The sequence below is a fragment of the Pogona vitticeps genome, chromosome 4 (genome assembly GCF_051106095.1).
Source record: "Pogona vitticeps strain Pit_001003342236 chromosome 4, PviZW2.1, whole genome shotgun sequence".
NCBI lineage: Eukaryota > Metazoa > Chordata > Lepidosauria > Squamata > Agamidae > Pogona > Pogona vitticeps.
Genome location: NC_135786.1, coordinates 223,922,688 through 223,943,307, shown reverse-complemented (window position 1 = coordinate 223,943,307; position 20,620 = coordinate 223,922,688). Strand labels below are relative to the sequence as shown.

At 41.1% G+C, this 20,620-nt stretch overlaps 1 protein-coding gene and 1 long non-coding RNA gene across 2 annotated transcripts in view; one reads left to right on the top strand and one right to left on the bottom strand.

The window, feature by feature from the left end:
- The window catches only part of EXT1 (exostosin glycosyltransferase 1), a 290,661-nt gene that overhangs the window by 113,371 nt on the left and 156,670 nt on the right, over positions 1-20,620 (top strand). The window lies entirely within an intron of this gene.
- Positions 445-6,882, bottom strand: LOC110076973 (uncharacterized). Its single transcript, XR_002300211.3, has 3 exons — positions 6,786-6,882; positions 1,794-1,841; positions 445-1,211 (listed from the first exon to the last, which is right to left on the bottom strand). It is a non-coding gene; the product is annotated as an uncharacterized LOC110076973 (long non-coding RNA).

The following is a 20,620-nucleotide window of genomic DNA, read 5'->3' as shown; positions in this document are numbered from 1 at the left end:
TTGTTTTTTTTGTGTGTAGTAAATTTGCTGGAGGAGGTAGGGTGGCAGGCAGTACGATATAGAAAGGAAAGAATGCAACAAAGATAGCCTGTTCCCCCCCCCCCCCAAGCTGGAAATTTTTTTCTCATGTTTGTTGCTTGGCTTGAAATAATACTGTGTGGATTATGTTCATGTGATCATTGACACAAAACTTCATCCAACCTGTATTCAGGAATTTTGTTTGTAATAGGAGAAAGGCTTTTCTGTTGCTTTCCTCCTATCAGCAAGACTGTCCCTTTCACCAAAAAGGTGAATCTTTACCAAAGTGTATTCTTTTAATCTGTATTAATCGGCATGTCTGGGATATATTTTTGAAAAATATAGGTTGTAAAGAGCTCCTCCCAGTGTTAGCACATACAAGATTTTTGTTATCTCAACAGTAAGTTCTTTTTAGGACACACTGGCTTTTTAAGGCATTAAAATACAACAACGTCATAATTTATTTCATGAAATCACGAGTGTTGAGAAATATGGAGTTTAGGGTATATCTAAATACTGTACTCCGATTCATTTATTCTTGTTTGTGGGAGAGAAATTTTGAAAGAGACTGAAAGGTTAATATTGTATATCTTAAAAACATCTTTGATGGATGTGTTTCTTCCTTATTGTCCATGCTAAACAGAGTGGCACATACATCTGTTGGTACTTTTCAGTGTGGCTTCTTGTAGGTCGGGGCTGAGTAATGTCCAAAGGGACTATGAGTGGAACATAATCTCAGAGGACGCCACCTGCTCCTGCATCCTACTTTCCACCAAAATACTTTGTTTTTCTTTCAAAAACAAAATTAACTGAAAAACGCCCCATTAAGTTTTCTAGTAGACGGAAACATTTTTTTAAATTAGCAAAGTATCGGGTTTGGGAGGGGGACATGGGTGCTGGGTGGCAGAAAACATGGCAAAATTGCTGTCTGCATACTATAGCAAGGGTGTTCTTGAGCAATTTTAAGAACAAGCTTAATTTGGGATGTGTGTGGGGAGTTGGGGGGCCTCATTTGGTCCTCTGGAACGCCTAAGTGGCTTGAGGATCACTTTGCCTACTCTTGTTGTTGACAGAATGGAATAAACAACAAACGAGCTTTGAGAGAAACAGATTTTGTCTGGATGTGTCATATTATCACATTTGTAAAAGATCCTGGTGTGCTGTGATTTCACGCACTGTTGTCTGAAGAAAACCTTTCAGTAGAAAAGGAGAGAAAAAACATCAGCTACAGGGCAAACAAACACGCTGTTTCTTGTGGAACCTCTTCAAAACCCATTTGTGACCAGAGCCAGTTATAGGGCACAACTCCCCTATTACTAGAGTTGCCAGATACATGGCGGGTTGGGGCGGAGAAAGACAGAGGACATTAGGCATTGTCTGACGTCTGGAAACCCTATCTATTACAACAGCTCCACTGGCTGCCAAACCCCAGTATGTATCTCCCAGTATTAGGCTTCATGGCTTCTGAAATCTTCAAGGAAAAGCCATTTCAGTAGCTCCTTTAAAACAGACTTTTAACAATTAATTGGACAGTGAAGAGTCTTGTCTTGATTTCGGGGTGCTGCACTTTGTTATCATTTTATGTGTGCTATAATGTGTTTTTCCTTCTTAAGGTGTTTTCAGCTAATCGTTTTAATACTGTCATAGGTTTCATTGTTTTTCATGTAATTGTTGTTCAGTCATTTGTGAGCTGCCTTGGGTCTCTTCCCTGGGAGAAAAGTGGTGTAAAAATGCAATAAAAATACATAAATAAACTTCAAAGGCCAGGTGCATACCTTACGATCAACACGCTGGGTCTTTGAGTTCCTTTTCTTTCACTCTTCCTATTATCAAGACAAATAATAAAATGAGGAGCTTTTCTTTAATAAAAAAACAGCATAAACCGCATTGGGTCCGTCTTGCTATTTTAAAGAAGAAATTCTATATACAATTTTGCCTCCCTCTCTCCATCTCCCTCCTGCCGATAAGGGAAGAAAACTTATCGTATCTGTGCCAAGTAGAATGAATCAGAAAATAAGCGTGATGGCTGGAAGTTCAGGTTTTCCGCATTAACAACTGATGCCTCTGTTCCAGTGGGGAAGCAAGTCAGTTTTGGAAACTTCCCAGTAGCTTATTAGTCATGGTTTCCAGCAGCCAGGGAATATTGCCCAATCTGTTCTACACGCCTCCCATATGGAGCTTTATGGGGCATTTTTCCATCTTAACAACTGGAAATCCAAGGGACTGCAGTTGCTCCAAATGGTTCATGAAGGAGAAAGAATATCTCTTTGGTCTTTGCCTTTTTTCCTTGTTATTAGGAGAAAAGGAATGTTTGCATCTTCATCCATCTTCCTGGGATGAAAAAGCAGATATTGTTGCCTTTAATGCGGAAGAATTGGCTTAAAAATCAGGTGTGATAGAACCGTTCTGTTTAAATTGTTTGTTCTGGTTAAATGTAAAAAAAAAAATCTCATGATTTGGAAACAAACTGGGACATTCCTGAGTGTTCTGTCTTTCTATTTGCAGGGAAATGTTGCTTTGCTTTCTTCTTATTTTATTTGTTCTTGGCATTGCCCAAAGCTTAGATCATTGGTCTTCAGATATTTCCTCCCCTCTTCTCCCATCTCTCTCTTGCAGGATACTTCCTGGACAGCCAATTTATTTCCAAACACGGCATGAAACCCCTTTAATTGAAAATGAACATCACAACATCTGATGCTCAGTGGTGCTCAGGTTTTGAATTGAGCCTTTTTGAAGAGCATTGCCTTGGCCCCAGTTGTGATGATGGTGGAGGACTCCTGTGAAATGCTCTGGCTCTGTTTCATCACCTCTCACTGTGGAGTTAGATTCATTTCAGCCATTGCCAGATGTACGAGATACTGTAAAATGAAAATTTCCTCTTAGCAAATTAAGACTTGCTGGCCCAGGGGAACTAGTTGGGTTAGAAGGATTTGTTTGCCGTGAGACTTTGCAGTGAGATTTCTCCTGTCAATTTAAACCATAAACTGATTTACCAGCAAAAGATCATCCATCTGCAAGCCTGATGTTTTATTGTTCTGCTTGTCTAGTACATTCAGTAAATTTTAATGGAGGTTTTCCTATTGTTCTTCCAGTCATCAGGTTTTGATTAACTTCTGGAACATGTGTCTACCGCGTAGGTAACAGTGCAATTTAGATGGAATTATCTATAGGGTAATTTGTCATCTTGTCAGAGCCATCAAGGAGGTAAATTCCACAGGAAGCAGAGTCGCATTATCTGATAAATACTTTCAGTCTTAGATACCAAAGTCCTGAATCCATATGTGTTGGTGAACCATGTAGCAATCTCTGGAAGGGTTTCTGTAAGCTTTGCTCTTACCTCACTTGGTTGTCATGAGGATAGACTGTATTTTAGAAATGGAAGCCTGTTCTTCTTCCTCTCCTACCAGAGGCTGGATGTCACCATAGCTGTACTGATTCGAGATACACGCATATGGTATATATTGCATCCCAACAAGTCTCTAAGGTTGTTCTCCATTTATTGTACTATCAGTGATCAGCTATAGCAATCTGTACTTTTTGTTTCTCATGATGTGGCTTAAATATTCTAACTGACTGTATTTTATTAGTTTTATGATTTCTTGATTTTTACAGATTCATCTTAGTAGTTCTTGGCTGGTCATCATAATTTCCAATGCTTCTGCCTTTTTTATGGTTGTGAAATCCACCATTCCATGCCATGTAGTAGAACTGATAATACATAGCAATGTATATAGTGAACCTTCTCAAAGAGAAGTTTAGGTTTCTGTTGCACATTACATTCTTCATTATAAGGCATGTTCTGGGCCATCTTTGTTTTAACTTCTACTGGATGGCTATTGCACCTGCTGCTCATAGAATCAAATCCCATTTCTTTTTTGTGGCCTCTGTGAATCACATACTGAGTGATCCATGCCTGCGCGGAGCCTCATTGGAAAATTCTAGAGCTTCTGCGGTAGCAAAAAACACATTAGAATAAGGCCCCTCCCCCTCGTATGAGTACCTTGGCGCCAAGCGTCCCCTTTCAGTTGTGTCAACCACCACTACATTAAGCAGACTGGTGTGACAGTGGGGAGGACAGGCGGGATCACCCAGGGTGTGAATCACAGAGGTCCAGTCGAATTGCACTACTGTACAATTACAGATGGGTAACCTGCCATTCTCTTATGCTTTTCTCATTTATTGTGGATCTCTAACTGCATTTCTTGGGCTGTTTGGCTTTTACTCAGTGCTATTAATTTGGTTTGCTTAATCATTTTTGGTTTGTATTTGTCACTGAATTCATTGTTTTTATTGAGTAACCTTTGCAGACCATTTAAACTATCAGACGATAAAACTGTACAGATTACATACTGAGTGTTGTCAATAACCTCCCCGTTAACAATAATGCTATCATTTAAATCAACAAGTTATTCTCTAAAAGTTTTCTCAGAGTACAAACAAGCACAAGCGGAGGAGTGCTAGTGAGTTCCATATTCCTCTTCCTATTTCTGTATTCCTCTGTTACATGATCTTCAACTTTCATTTTAGCTTTTTCTTGCCAGTACGGGTTCCCAGTTGAATATTTCTCAAGACCTTTATCTACCAAAAATCTCCAGCAGGTTGCCATCTTGGACACTGCCTAGAGCCTCTATCATAATCCATAAAAACAAGGACAACTAGCCATGTTTACGTCACGCCGTCTGTCTCCAGGTACATGTAGACAGAATAGTGCTTTCCTGATTCCCAAACTGCCTCTACATTAAACTTCTTTGTACATCTTGCCTTGTAAATCTTAGTCAGTGAGCTCATCAAAGTTATTATTCAGCAGTCACTGCAAACATAAGCTGATAAAAGTGGATTGATGACTCAGAAAACACAGTTTCCATTGCAGGTGTTTCCAGGTAGATCTGGTTAAGTTCTTTGGAAACCTTAAAAGACTTTGGCCCACTGGGGCTCTCCATTCTTTTCAGGATGACGGGAAAATTGGTAATCTTGAGAGAGTTTCTTGAGCGCCGTAGAATGATCCCGTTTACAAAATGGCCGGGCATCTCACATTTAATAGAGTCATCAATGGGTAAAGCCTGAAGACCAGTAGTTAAACCTGGATACTAATTACAAGGCAAAGAGGTTCTTTCCCCACTACTTTTATTTCGGGAAAGGGGATTGGAGACAGGTGAGTGAAAATCCTGATCTCCATGTTTCATAATGTTCCTTGGTCCATATAGGACATTCTAGGGCAGGGGGCAGGGAACTTTTTTACTTTTTACCCCCCGCCCAAAATTTATTAATGTTGACATTACGTCCCCCCTTGGCTCTTGCCGTCCGTGGCCGACACACGCCCCTCCTGCGCTCACCCGGGACCTGTGGCCACTGTCCAGGCAGCCAGTCTGGAGCTGCTACATCGCTGGGAAAGCGCGTCCTTGGAGAGGGGAGGGAAGGGGGCCTCCTTGCGAGTGCACTGGGCAGGTGGGCGCAGGCAGGAAGGAGAGCCCCGGCCAGGGCTCCGCTGGGCAAAGAGTCCAGCTGGCCTGGTACGCCACCCTCCCTCCCACTTTGGAGGTGAGAAGGACAGGCAGGTGCCCTGTGCAGTTCCTCATCAGGGCTCACTCTCCTCGCGATGGAATGCCCGCCTACACACAGCATGGTCAGAAATAAAATGCCTGGGGGTAAAATGCCTGCAGCGACCATCCCCATTACCCCCAGGATTTTCATTTTTACCCCATTTGGGGTAATTTACCCCTGTTCCCTGACCACTGTTCTAGGGGGTAGGTAGGGCTGGCAGCTGCAAGCTGGCACTCAGCTTTAAAAGACTGCAAGACATCTAGCTTTTTTCTTCTTCTTAAATTGGGACAAAAATGTATTCCATACCCTCAGACACATGTACTTCACAGATACCGGGAGAAGTATCATCAGTTGCCATCCCACTGAGCTAAATAAAATGTAATACAGAATGTAAAGGTCACTTCCTGTGGTGGAATTTGGTTACTTACATAATCCTGTGGTTAAAACAGGGAAATGTCCCTATGATGAAGTAGCCGTGAACTTGCCAAAGACGCTGTCTATGTCTCCCTGAAATGTTGAGCTTTGCAGAATGACAGCAAAGAAAAGCTTGTCATAGACAGTTTTGCCACAGTGGGAAGAAGAACAATCTTCTGAAAGAAAAACTCGTAGATACATCGGAGGTCTACAGCTGTCTGTTCTCGTGTCATCAAACCCTCTGCAATCTTGTTGCTATTGCAGGCATCCTAGTCTGAGCCAGAGAGGCAGTTTAACATCCCTTCTCCTGAGTGGCTTTGTAGCTGCTGCTGCTGATGATGATCTTGTCATAGGACAAAGAGATTGCAAAGGAGGTCCATGGGAAATGTCAACAGCAGGAGCAACTCTGCAAGGCACGGGAAATCTTGGAAAGGGAAGGGAGGTAACGTAATGATAGGAAGGCACACTGATTTTAAAAATCCCGTCATATTGCCGTTTCTTAAAATGTCATAATGAAGACTAGGAGGAATGGGGTAGTCACATGTTTATATAAAATTTTTACACACACACACCATTTTATTTACAGAACGTGACTAGTCTTTTTAAAAGTTCCTAAAGAGCTCAATTCTTAACAAATATTCATTATCTGTTATTAACTGATGTGTCCTTATTCCTGGAATATTTAATATAAACGTAATGGTCACAGCAGGAACGTGAAATGCATGATCCATTGCTCACCAAAAAGTGCAATGTTTCACTTTTTTTTGGCAGTTGCTAAACTTGTTTGCTTGTCTGTGTGCTTAACAACGTACCTTTGGCACTTCTTTTGTAGAGAAGAAGGGGAACCACATGTCCCCTCGATGACTCATCCGTGATGCAGCACTTGGACATAACTAGCCGCCTTGGGTTCTTTTTAAGGAGAAAGGCAGGATAAAAATATTTTAAATAAATTTAAAGAAATAAACTAGTTGCCTTTAACTAATTTCTTTTTCCAGTAGCAAAAGTACAGCTACATTCTTAAGACTGTAATATAAGAAGGGAAAATATAATTCCTTTTGTGTTTCAAATGTGACTTTTTAGTTGCCTTTATAGTTATGAGGTGTGTGGACTAATGTAATAATGCAGCTCAAACGTGATGCACTGCTGCCTTCTTAGAACCATAGCTGTAAAAAATAATAATAATACATGTTTCAAAGATTTACTTTGCAGGTTCTGGTTTCAGGTTTTCTTAACCTACCTGCCCATGATTACGTGTCCAGTCAGTGTTACCTGTCTACCTCTTTTTAGAAATACTATCCTCAGGCCTTTTCTGTAGGCTCACCAGTTTGTCTGTCCCCTTTTTTGTGATGGAGGAGTAGGCTAGGCATACATTCCAATTGACTAAACACTCATGATAATATGGGAGGGGAACACTCTATGTATAGGCACAATTCTCCACCACTATAGCTTTTGGGGGAGGGGGATTGGAGTAATGTAAACTACACCTAGATGTGGGTGTCTCGTTCACATGTACCTTACTTCTCTAAGGGAAGAAGAATGTACACTTGCTTCTCTAAAGATTGTCGATCTAGTAGGTGCATAAACAATCCCAGTGCATGCTGTGCTCAAAAGTAGTTAATATTCACTTTCCGAACTTGATGTCACTCTGTACACTTTGAACTACAATTTCCATCACCTCACTCTTGGCCTTGCTGGCTGGGGATAATGGGAAGCACAGTCCAAAACCTCTGGCAAGACCAAAGGTGGGGGAAGGCTGGGTGAGTGTCAGTCTCCTTCCTGACTGTGAGTTGCCACATAGTTATAGTGTTGGTCTGCTGCTCAGGAGGAAAGCTTTCTTGGCCCCATGGGTTCTGTGTTGAACAGGGAGGAGAAAATGCTCTGTGCCTTCTCCTGTCTTTTTTGCTATGAAGATATTTAGATCACACACTGCAGGATGTAAACAACCCTCTATGGGGAAGCTGCTTACGGAATTCCCAGGAAACCGGATTGAATCTCCTTAGCATGGTTAGGTATGCAAATGGCTGCTTTAAATGGCAGATTTCAATAAAGCTATTTATGTGAATAATCTACAGCAGAGCTTGTTTTATTTTTAAAGTTGCTGTCTTAACTTTCTGTAGGCCAGAGCTAAATTCTATTAAGAGCAGAGCTGTTTTTTTTTTCCAGTGTAAAACTGGAAAACTGGGGAAGGCCAACCCAATCTGCATTCCTTTGTTTTCATTGTTTTGTGACACAGGATTAGTAGAGCACCACGAGAGTTTGTCCCAGTACTGTCTCTTTCTGTATTTTATTTTATTCCTTTTTTATTTTATTTTATTTATTGACCATCCTATATCTGTAGATCTCAGGATGGGTCTAAGTTGACAGATGCCCAGCTGGCATTTTAGCATGTGGTACTTCACCACTAAAATTTATGCCAGCATAGATGTGCACTACGATTGTGACCATGGCTACACATGGTCTATTTTGTTTGCATTATCAAGGGAAATAACCCATAATGGAGACTCTTTCAAGATTCTTTGAGAATACACCACAGATAATGAGGCTGTGGTTGAGGTAGCACACAGGTAGCGAGCATCTGAGATATTTGTTGGTATCTGTGTGGAAATGTCACATCAGGAGGAGGAGCTTAAAGGGTCTCCTCTACCCCTGCGCATTATTTTTGCCAAACATTTTTATTGGTTTGGAGCATGCTCCTTTGTTCCCACTGCAATTGAGAATCAGTAAACAAACTCAGTTTTCTGTCTGTGGTTTGTATACTGAAATGTCTGAACCCGCAAATCTAGTTTGTCTTTCTACTGACAAGCCAGAGAAATAAGCCAAGAGAAAACTGTGGGATCATTTCTCTGACTTATTGGGAAAGAGAGAAACCAGATTGCTGGTTTCACATGTCATAAGCAAACCATAGGTGGAACTTCTGTGGTTGCATGCCACCTCTTCCCGAGTGAACCAAAATTCTGTTGTCTTACTGTGTAAAATTACATTCTGTGGCTCTTCAGTTTCTCGTCAGCTCAGAACAGGAGCAATCTTAACATGTTGCTGCTACATCCAGTAACAATTTGTATTTTTTTCCTTCCTTCCTTCCAATTTGTATCTTTCTTCTCCTTACCACAACAATACACCCACAACAAGACACACTAATCACCCATCTCCTGAATAGGACAAAAGCCTATCTCACAGCCATAAATACTCCACTCCCAAGCAAACCACACCAGAGCACAGAGTGCTGTCCTCTGAAGATGCCGGCCACAGAGACTAGATAGGAAGAACAACCTTCAGAACATGGCCAAAAAGCCCGAAAAACCCACAACAGCCAACAATTTTTATTGTTGGCAATAAAAGATTTGAAGTGTTTTATGGGCAGCGTGTTAAGGAAGGTTTTAGGCCATGTTATAACCAAAAGGGGAAAAAAAAAAGCAAAGGCAAGAAATGGAAAGGAAAGGAAAGAAAAAAAAGTTGAAATGCCAGAGTCTGACCTTGGATTGTCCTCTGTTCTTTTTTTAAATTATAAGGATAATGACTGCCCATTATTCGGTTGTTTGAACTGCATGCAGGTGGGCTGGGTAGTGAGAAGAAATGGAAGCTTCAAAGACAGACATGAGAAGTCTGGATACTGGAAGAGAGTGGGTGAGTTTGTTCGCCTCACATTGGATAATATAAATATTTTATCTCAGAAAACAACCTTTTGAAGTGAGAAGTGACAGCTGAAAGAAGCCCAGAGGCGTAGAACTGAAAAACTTCTATTTAAGCCAAGTGTGTTTGTGGATCTTAAAATAAATTAGTCATTTCATATTGTGGTGGCGTATCTGTTGTCCCTTCCTCACAGTGTCTTATGCAAGTGAATACAACAAGAAATAAAAATAGAAATGGGGCATATCCGCTGAGGGACAGTCCTTGCAAAACATTTTTGTACATCAGTACAGATGCTTCCTGCTGCAAAATACTTGGGTAACAGAAGATGAACACCTTTCACATGTTTCTCTCCCCTTTAAAAGAGCTGCCTGCTCTTTTTCTCATATTACCTCTGTGTAGTTTATAGAGAAAAAGAAGCGTTCAACATAGAATGTAATATATGTGTGTTTTATTCATAGGAATGCATCCCTGCATACAAAATACTGGCTGGAATCCTATTTGTGTGTGCTCATATAATTCCATCACTGTAGAATTCAGCAGCAAACAGTCACAAGTTAAGAAGTCAGTGTAGGCATTTGTTATTCTTCACTTATTTGCTTGACTTTTATGCAATCACAGATGCTTACGTTGACTTCTTAACTTGTGGCAGGTACATTATTGAACTTCACACCAATGGATGTATGCTGGCAGGTGTAACTAACAGGACTGTGGTCACTACTTCAGAAGCAATATATGTTTGTAGTCTGGATCCATCTGGAATCCCATTTATACCCTTCTGATTTTTCCAGCATACTTTTGGATGCCACCATCATCATAATAATCTTAGAACTGTAGAGCTGTAAATAACTCTAGTGATCATGAAGTCCAGCCCCGTCAAAGAGGCACAGTGGGGAATCGAACTTCCAACCTCTGTCTCTGCAGCCAGATACCTTTTGTAACCTAGATCCATTTGATCTAGAAGCAAACTAATACAAGCCACTGCAGAGTACAGGTGACTGAAATCTATTAGTACATTGGGAAACAAGATTAGGCCCATTGATGAACCATTTCCTCTTCATTCAATGGGTCTGCTGTGCTTGGGGACTATGCAGTTTACCATTGGGACATGCCCCTCTGCTCCAGTTCTGATTGTGTACTTCTCATACTGTCTGGAGAGTTCATACTGTTTGGAGAGTTCACTTGTTATTAATTTATTGTAATGAGATGCTAGCTTAAGGGCCAAGAAATCTAGGAAAACCTCCCCCATCCGTTTTCAGTGTACAGTATATTCACACTGAAGTATGGGTAGATAGTGGACTAAATTCAGTGATCGTTCCAGCCGTTGAAATCAGTGAGACTTACATAATAAGTCCTTTTCATTTCAATGGGTCTAGTCTAGTAGGGTATCATATTGAATTTCACCCGGTGTGCCATCTAACCATACAGAGTGAATAACTAGAGTGCCAAATAGTGTATCATGTAGACTGTCCTGCAGAGAGATGAGTGGGAACCATATAGTTCAGTTTAGTTAGGAGGAGTGGAGTTATTAAATCCTGAAAATGCTTATCACTGAGCATTAAAGTATTGAGCAGTAATGTAACTTTGACATCCCAGCACGCAGTGTTCCATCTAGTTTTCAGACCCATTGCACTGGAGCCTCACCCCATGTGTGCGGACAGGGGTGGGGTTCCTGCCAAAGCCGGAACTAAACAGGCAACAACTCCGGAACTCTGCATGCATATACAGTTTAGAGGGAAGGTTGCGAGCATAGCAATGTGTGCGTGTTATTTCTAGTGTTTCTAAATTGTTTCAGTGAAATTGGGCCAGTCAGCTTACTTGGCTTGGCTGCTGCCCTATATCAGAAAAACTTACAGTATTTGCTTAATGTAGGACAAGTGTTCCTTGTTTATCTAGTGTTAGAAGGTGCTCCATCAGCTTAGTTCCCTATGGGTTTTCTCTTTCCTTTTACAAGAGTATTTTTCCTTCAGTACGTGTCCTATTTGGCTCAGTTGCTGTAACTTTCTAAATTCTATCCTCTCTCTCTCTCTCCCCCGCCTGCCAAATTGCCTCACCCTACAGTCCTAAACTCTTTGTCTTCCCTGCTGTGCTGGGAACTATGATGTCGTCCAGCTGTATAAGCTTTTCATAGGATTCAACCATTGTTTTCCCCGACTCCCCTTTTTAGGGACAGAAATCTTTTGGTTGGAAATTACATCTTTCTGTGGTGCTTTGGGGCCTATTAAAGCTGGGTCTGTGTGGGCTTGAGAAGCCCTCTTTTTCACGATCACGCACAGTTGGCAAGCAATTTCATTCCACAGAACTTCTAAATATTGATGGGCCTAGTAAGTAAGAATAGGCCTCACACTGTATTTTGTATTCTAGTTACCGCCGATAGTAAAAGATTTTCTCCCTTGTGGTAGTTAAATAGGGGGATATCTACACTACAGGCTGAAATTGGTTTAATAGTCATCCTTACTCCTCAAAAATCCCTGGGAACTGTAATTCTGTTCGGGCTTTATATTTCAAGCAGGGGATTTACATCACCTGTAAGCGTACTCCCAGTTTATTCTGGTGCCTAGGATATCTGTTCAAAAACCTGTACCTTCAGGCTAGTGGTAAAAAACAACAACAACAACCCTATACTAATAGAAGGCAAAAAATTGGAGCATAAAACAACGCTTAAAGGAACAGGAAGGTTGCGACACAGACGTAAAAGGAGAAACAAGGAGAAGCAGAAGAAGACAAAGCCTTTTATTCATTTGCTATCAATGCCATCTGTAAATTTTGTTGTGTCGTGGGCGAGGAGATGTGGGAAACACAGCAGCATGAATTGAGTGTGGCATTTGAGGCTAGAGGGAAGGAGAATTAATAACAAATGGCATTACGTTCCATGTAGAATATATTTGCATGTATCATTTCCTCCGTATATCTTTTCCTGACCTCTCAATTAAATGCATTGCCTGTAGCTGGCCAAATTCTCTCCCCGCAGACTCCATAAATCTAATGAAGGTTGCTCTGGGATATGTATTATGTGAACTGTTTACACATGAACAAAATAATCAGTTCTCAAAAGTAAAAGTAAACATAACAAATCAGAAGAGTTCTTTAGCTTCAAATTGTAGGTGGGCTCTTTGCTGCGGCGTTTGGGTGAGATTTAGTGAAAAAGTCTCCCCAGCTCTACAGAGAAAAGCAAATGCGCTCTTTAGTGAGATACTTTGAATAGGAAGAACTTCTCAATTACAAGGATGTACGTGGAATGTTTAGATATATCAATATGGACTCTACTCACTTCTGTTTCAAATGTTATGGCTAACAATGACTAGATGGCACACAGTTATTATTGTTTGTTGAAAACAAGAGGGATAGTGCCTTTTGCAAGCTTTCCGGCAGTTGATTCCAAACACTTATGGAAGAGCTTGGGGCCTCTTGAATGGTGGAGGTATAAATAAAATAAAAAAGTAATAAGTTAATAAGCTGTTTGGGATGTTACAAACCAGCACCACCAATTTACATTCTGTGCTAAGTAAAAGGGATAACTGTGACTACTTTTTAAGTTTCTGCTATGCTGACATGCAGACTGAAATTACACCATGTAAGTCTGATGATGTCATTAATCATAGTTGCATTTTGGTAATTGAAATGTTCATCTTCCTCCTCAAGTTTCTTAGACTCCCTTAGTCTCTCTCTGAAACTTTTAGGGACAGCGCGATATAAGCAAGAGGTCTTAAATATCTGAAGATTGCCAGCAGTGGCTGCAGCAAAACTGGTGATGGCAATTTTCGGAATTATTGTGTATAACTTTGTAGCTGGACTTCAGCCAATATGCTAGTGCAGCAGAAATTCATTTATTGGGTTTCAGCCAATATGTAGTAACCAGTAATGTGTTCAGAATTTGTATTTACTCGGTTTTGCATACAAATGTGACGAGCTGTTAACACTTAGTTGTTTTACAGATTCTGTGTCTTGGAATCTAAAGAAAGGTTCCACACATGGATTGTCAGTGGCCTGACATATAGTGCTGACATGCTCTGAGGGTCTTCAATGTTAATTTCACAATACTTGATCAAACTGTTATGAAATATATGGCTGAAAAAGGGGGAAGGAATCTCTGAAGAACCCCTTCAAGCAGATCCATTTTAAATTGTTTACCTTGAGTCTTCAGAGGTAGTCTTCAGAGTCTGCTATATACTTCTGTATAGGCTGCAATTATTCTCTAAGACTTGGGTAAAAAGCAGTCAAAATCTGGAAGGGCAGTTCACAAGTCACTGCAAAATGAGCATGCTTTTTGTCAGAAGCAAAAGTCAGAATGAGACTTGCTTTGGTTCAGTGGTGATGGTGGATCAATAAATGGGGGATTTATGCTTGCCGTCTCCCTTTTAGGTATAAACTGCCTGCCGCCATCCATATTGGGGGAAGTAATGATTGAATTTCAAGTGTCTAGTGTTAAAAATTAGTATCTCCAATGAGCAAATGCATTAAGACTCATTGGAACACCTGCATCAACATTCGGTGCCAAGAGAGGGGAAAAAGATTTTAAAAATTCTGCTCAGTATTCACGCACAGAATTCCAACTGCGGAAGCTGCTGTAGCAATCTGACAAGGTGCTGAATATGCATGGTTGCACGCCTGATTGTATGACCCAGTCATGTGATCGAGCATGTGACCAAGCATGACTGGAACCTTCTTAGATCACTATGGCAGCTTCTGCAGTTGGGAGTTCTATGCATATCAATACTGAACAGGATACTGGCCTAGGGTGCTTTTCCCTGCCAACTGCCTGTTGAGAGAGAATTTGTCAATATTGAGTTAATTTTGAATTAAGCCTTGGGGGGTAATATACAATGTTTGAATGAATGAGGACAGACTTAAAAGTGACACTACATGATGACATCAAGGGTTTTTATCATCATACTCTGCCTGTGAAATGCAGTGCCCTTAAGTCACCTAACACCTAACACCAAACCCAAAGACATTTGGGAAGTTGATGTTGTATCATTCTTGTTTTAACCCAGACCTTTCTGCAAGTTATTTGAGGTAGCTTTAGCATCCGTTTATCCTGCACTGTTGAAATTTTTATTGCTGTCTTGGTTGTTTGATTGCCTGTCTGCCTGTCTGTCCGTATATTTTAGTCATGATTTTTATATATTATCATTTAGTTGTGTTGTTTATATGTTATAATATACTAAGCCAATAGATTTATCAGAGGCTGAATGTTCATTTGTTTATTCAGCTTATAATTATTATATTCTGCCTCCAAGCCAAGATGGTTGATAATAATGAAACGCAGTTGAAGAACCAAAATCTTCATTGACACAAAACATCAAAACAACTAAATTAAAAGACAATTTAAAAATGCAGTAATAAAAGAAAAAGACCACAGCCAGCCAATGATTTTCTCTGCTTTAGCAACAGAGAAACAAAAATGTATTACCCGTCACTGGCTGGGGCATGTAAAGGAAGATATTGATTCTTTCTATCTAACACAGTTAATACTTATTTTAGCTGAGTTCCCTCTTTTATTGGAAATGTCAAAGAACTGCAGGAAACTTATTGCCTCAATTCTCTCTTTCCTCCTGCTCTTTCTTCCTCTTCTTGCTCTCCTCTTCTCAGCACATGGTGGTAATAGCACTACACTGCATGGATACTGGTAATTGTTTCTGATTTATCATGGCTATTTTGTATGTGCTTATTTTTCTTAGATACATTTTGGCTTATACGGAAGGCGGCACAGTGAAGTTAAATATGTGATTGTCCTTTCCGTCCAGAAAACTAGCATTAACTTGATAGAACAGTCTGTGAAGTATGCAGGCTCGCCTCAAGTTGTATTCTCATTCTTGAAGGCGTTTTGGTAACATCAGAAACCCAATGGATATGCTGTTGGGTTGATATTTACTTGTGTGATTTTGCTGAGTCCACTTTTTAAAATTGAGAAAGAAGCTTAAAGCAAATCTGGTTATTAAAAAGGTAAAGGTTCCCCTTGATATTTTAGTCCAGTCGTGTCCGACTCTAGGTGGCGGTGCTCATCCCATTTTCAAGCCGTAGAGCCAGCGTTTGTCCGAAGACAGTTTCCATGGTCACGTGGCCAGCGTGACTAGGGAACGCCGTTTTGCCTTCCCACCGAGGTGGTATCTATTTATCTACTCGCATTTGCATGCTTTCGAACTGCTAGGTTGTTGAGGAGCTGGGACAAAGTGAAGGAAGCTTACTCCGTTGCGTGGATTCGATCTTATGACTGCTGACCCTGCAGCACAGACACTTCTGTGGTTTAGCCCACAGCGCCACATCATGTTTGTTTTTCCTTCCTGATCTACCACATTCCCCCCCCCCTTGGGGGATTTTCATTGTTCCTTTCCTTTGAATGAATCAAACTGGTCTGAGAACCAGCTAAACAGAATAAAATGTACCTTCTAATTCATGTTCTGCATGAATAAAAATTGTGACGTCACTGGCCAACAGAGTCAAGATTTCTCAGGTTAGCAGGTAAATGTGTATAGGCCACTTCCTTGGTCAACAATGTTTTTTTTCCCCAGTGGGACTTGAAAATGCTTAGCCTTTAATGGGTTGTGCCCTGTCTTAATCTTCTAATTGACGCGATGAGATGAGAAAGTATTTAACCTTGATTAAATTTTACCCATCATTTGCTAAAACAGAGATCTTGTAGTTTAAAAAGTTCTGATTTAGTGACATCAGATATTATAATTAAATAATCTGCTGTCCTCTGTTCTTTTTTTTTTTCCTGCCCTATGTTTTGCATGTTCAGGGTTACTATCCCTTGAAAATTGGGTTTTTCCTGGATGGTTCTGAACAGGGACAGAGGACAGTTCTGAACAGGTCTGGGTTGGAATGAGTAGTGAGCGGTTGGAATGAACGGTGACTGTGTTTATATTAAGAAACTACCAGACAACTGCTCCTTCTGTTGTGGCATGATTCTCTGCATGGGGTTGCCTTCTCAGCATGAGCTTGTGTCTGTGCAGGCTATAATGAGACATAGCTCTGTCTGCTTTGTTTATGAGTTAGGTCAGCCCTTACAAGGTGGGGGAAGTGAAGGGAGAGAAAAAAATAACACTTGCCAATGGTGAGTGGAATACAGTACTTTATTTAGCAACCAACAAGCATGCCACAATGGGAAGAAGCGAGTTGGGATTGCCCTCCAGAGCTGTAAGGCTTTCTAGTGTGGTTGCAAATGCAGAAGTGTCCTGAAGGGTAAATCCAAGTCTGTAGACTTGCATATTAAGCATCTCATATTTATGCAGAAGTATCTTTGTTAGAGTTGGAGATGGGGTGGTATAACATATGTATGAACCTGGACTTTTGAACAAATTGCAAATAAAAAATTGGATTCATTGATCGAATTGGAATTCGATCACCATGTTTTGCAGTCTGTTTCAGCTTTCCTCAGCAAGGTGCCATTCAAGATATTCCTGTCCATCCCATTTAGCCATTGGTGGAGTTGATGGTACTTTTAGCCCAGCACTTCTGGGCCCAAGATTGGGAACGGCTTATCTTTTTGCATATGATCCATGTTGTAATCCTTGATACACCCAATTGTTTCCTTAACAGTGAAGCAAGGCAAAACCAATGAAATAAACAACAACAAAAAAGTGCTGTATTAGACTGGAGGAAACTGTTTGCTTTTTAACAGCTTTTCTCAGTCATGCTGTTGTCATTATATTTGCTTTGGCTAACTCTTGCTTAAAATGTGCAATTCCCACTCCTCCCTGTTTGGATTACCGGTTGCTTGTCTTCTCAGACAAGAACTGTAAGCTATTTCTAGTCACTTAGAAATGCTGCCGTAGACGTTTTTCTGATCATGCACAATGACTGCAAGGCTGAAAGGACTGCATTCCTGTATCAATAGAATGTCTGGAATTGTCCGGCTTGGGGTATAACTTACTGACAGACCCCAGCTGGAATCAAATTCTAGGGAACGATTCTGGGCTAGTTTCTCAGTCTGAGAGTTTTCCTGGTAGTGGAAAGTTTCTAAGATGCCTGTCCTGTCTTGATTCCCTGATCCTGCCTTGACGGGGCTGTGCTAGCTTTCCCATCATTTCATCCCTTTAGAACAGTGCTTCCGAATCTTGGGTCCCCAGATGTTCTTGGACTACAATGCCCAGAAATCCTGGCCAGCACAGCTAGTGGTGAAGGCTTCTGGGAGTTTTAGTCCAAAAATATATGGGGACTTTAGAAAGCCATAGGCCTCTCCAAGCAGCTTTAATGGCAATGCGTAGTTCCCTTCCTCCCCACCTGTGACTGGTCACTAATCTTATCTGGCCCATAAAATGTGGCCATAATCTTCAAATAACCCTGAAGATTTCTGTTCTTCTGATCCTGAACATCTGTATCCCTCCAGATGGTTTAGTCTCCATCTTTTGTCAGTATCCTGGTTGATGGCCAGGGATGGTGAGAGCTGTAATCCAAGGACATCTGGAGGGTTGAAAGTTACTCATCTCTCCTTTTTAGGTATCTCTGGCATGTAATGGCACTTTAGTAACTTTGTGCTGGTCTTTCCATAGCCCTGTACTCTGTCCAGTTTGCCTTCTGCTCAGAACTATCAGCTGAACTATCACTATCAGGCATCTGATAAGCCATTATATGCCTTGTAGGCTTTGTTTTGGTTCCCTGTTCACCTAATGTTTACCTAATATTTTATTGGGGAGTCTTCATAAGTTTGTGAAAAGCTGTAAGGTAAAGGTAAAGGTTCCCCTTGACAATTTTTGTCCAGTCATGTTCGACTCTAGGGGTGGTGCTCATCCCGTTTCCAAGCCATAGAGCCAGCGTTTGTCCGAAGACAATCTTCCGTGGTCACATGGCCAGTGCAATTTAGACACGGAACACTGTTACCTTCCCACCGAGGTGGTCCCTATTTATCTACTTGCATTTGCATGCTTTCGAACTGCTAGGTTAGCAGGAGCTGGGAGAAGCGACGGGCGCTCACTCCATTGCGTGGATTCGATCTTATGACTGCTGGTCTTCTGACCCTGCAGCACAGGCTTCTGCGGTTTAGCCCGCATTGCCACCACGTCCCAAAAAAGCTGCAATATTTCCTTAAATAAAAGAATATAAGTCTTTGCCCTTGAAAAAACAAGACAGCCAATAAAAAGAACTTGCCTGCTTTCCAGAGCAGTAACATTAACAGCATATCTGCCTGCCTGCCATCGATCGTTCTGTCTGTCTGTCTGTCTGTCCGTCCGTCCGTCCGTGTGAGAGAGTGTTTCCTATTGGGCTTTCAGGCACAGATAGTGTCACCTGACAGAAAATGAACTGTTAAAGCCATGTACATATTATCTTGTTGAAATACAATATATCAGATGTTGGAGTATCATGGAAAGGTTAATAAAAACAGATTGACTACTTTATGGCTGTGTTTAGCTGTTCAGTTTAAAAATTCATAGTGTTTCACACTTGTAGACCTCACCCCTAATTCTGTACCAAAGTGCGGTGATACAAAGTTATTTGTGTAGGACAGGTGTCATTGCATATGCATTTCTTCTAAGGTGTGAAAGATAGGCTTGGCATTTTTGTCTGATAGTGGACTTATCCACGAAAGCTCACATTGAAAAAATATAGAAGTTAGTCTTCACCATGTTTTTGTTGCCTTTTTTACTTTTTATTTCTGTTTTGCTTTTACCTATAATGCTTGTACAGACTAACGCTGCTACCCCTTCTACAACGTGGCATTTTTCAAGCTTTTCACCATGTCTACTAATGGTAGAAGAGGCTTCCAAAATGGCCAGTGTACTGGCGTGGTTTAATTTGAAGAACAGTATTTCATATGTCATGGAAAAACAACAAATAAAATAACAGACCTGAACTTTAGGAAAAGGAGTTTGTATTGTTAGTTTGTGGCAGATATTTGCCTCTGAGAATCTAGAAGCTGTGCTGCCTACTTCAGGCGGCAGCTTGCTTTCAATATGTTTTTCTTATATGTGCGTAAATCTACTAGAGCATGGTCACCAGTCTCCAGCATGTGTCCTTACTACTTTGAAACAGACCATGCAACAAGCCCCTCCCCAGGTGTTTCCCGTAACTGGGGTTATAGGAAGGAGCACACCTTTTACAAATGGCAGGTTGGCTTGATCTGCTCCCCCCCCCCCTTTGCTTTGTCAGTGGGGTTAGGATTTTGCTTTATTTTTTTCAGATGATAACTGCTATCTTTGGTAAGATCAAATCCACGCGATGGAGTGAGTTCCCGTCGCTTGTCCCAGCTCCTGCCAACCTAGCAGTTCAAAAGCATGTAAAAATACAAGTAGATAAATAGGTTCCACGTCGGTGGGAAGGTAACGACGTTCCGTGTCTAGTCATGCTGGCCACATGACCATGGAAACTGTCTTCGGGCAAACGCTGGCTCTACGGCTTGGAAACGGGGATGAGCACCGCCCCCTAGAGTCAGACACAACTGGACTAAATGTTGAGGTGAACCTTTACCTTTAATATACTTACTGTATTTGGTGAACATATGAAATCTGAAGTGTAGGGTGTCGTAAAAACAGGCAGCTCTTGGTCATCTTCTGTGGATTAATACAACACTTGAAGCTATTTTAGACCAGAGGCCAGAATAATCTGTGCTGTTGGGGGGGGGTTGTCTCTACAATACACCTCTTCTCATTTTTACCTAACAGTGTCTGCAAACTTTATACGATAGCTGTGCTTCCGCCTCCTCACTGAAACATCTTTTGGGCTTGAAGCAGAAATTAACTGAAGCAAAGTCTACTTAACCAAGGACTGCCCCCCCCCCCCGCCCGCAGCTTCTTTTGTATAAATCAGGCTGGATTATAGATATTCATACAAACAAACAATGTTCTGGATGCCTTTCTCCCCTGAAGCATTCTTTGATTATGTTACTCAGTGCTAAGGAGATGAAAAGAATCTGTTTACAATCAGTTTGGAAGGGGAAAAAAATGTGGGGGCAGAGCTGTGCAAAATGGCTGTGAGATTGCAGACCTGTTTGACATTGTAATAGTTTACTCTGTGTGTTATAAAGTGGCTTAAATATCATGGTCTAGATATTGTCATCTGGGGAGGACAATGGCTTGGGAGC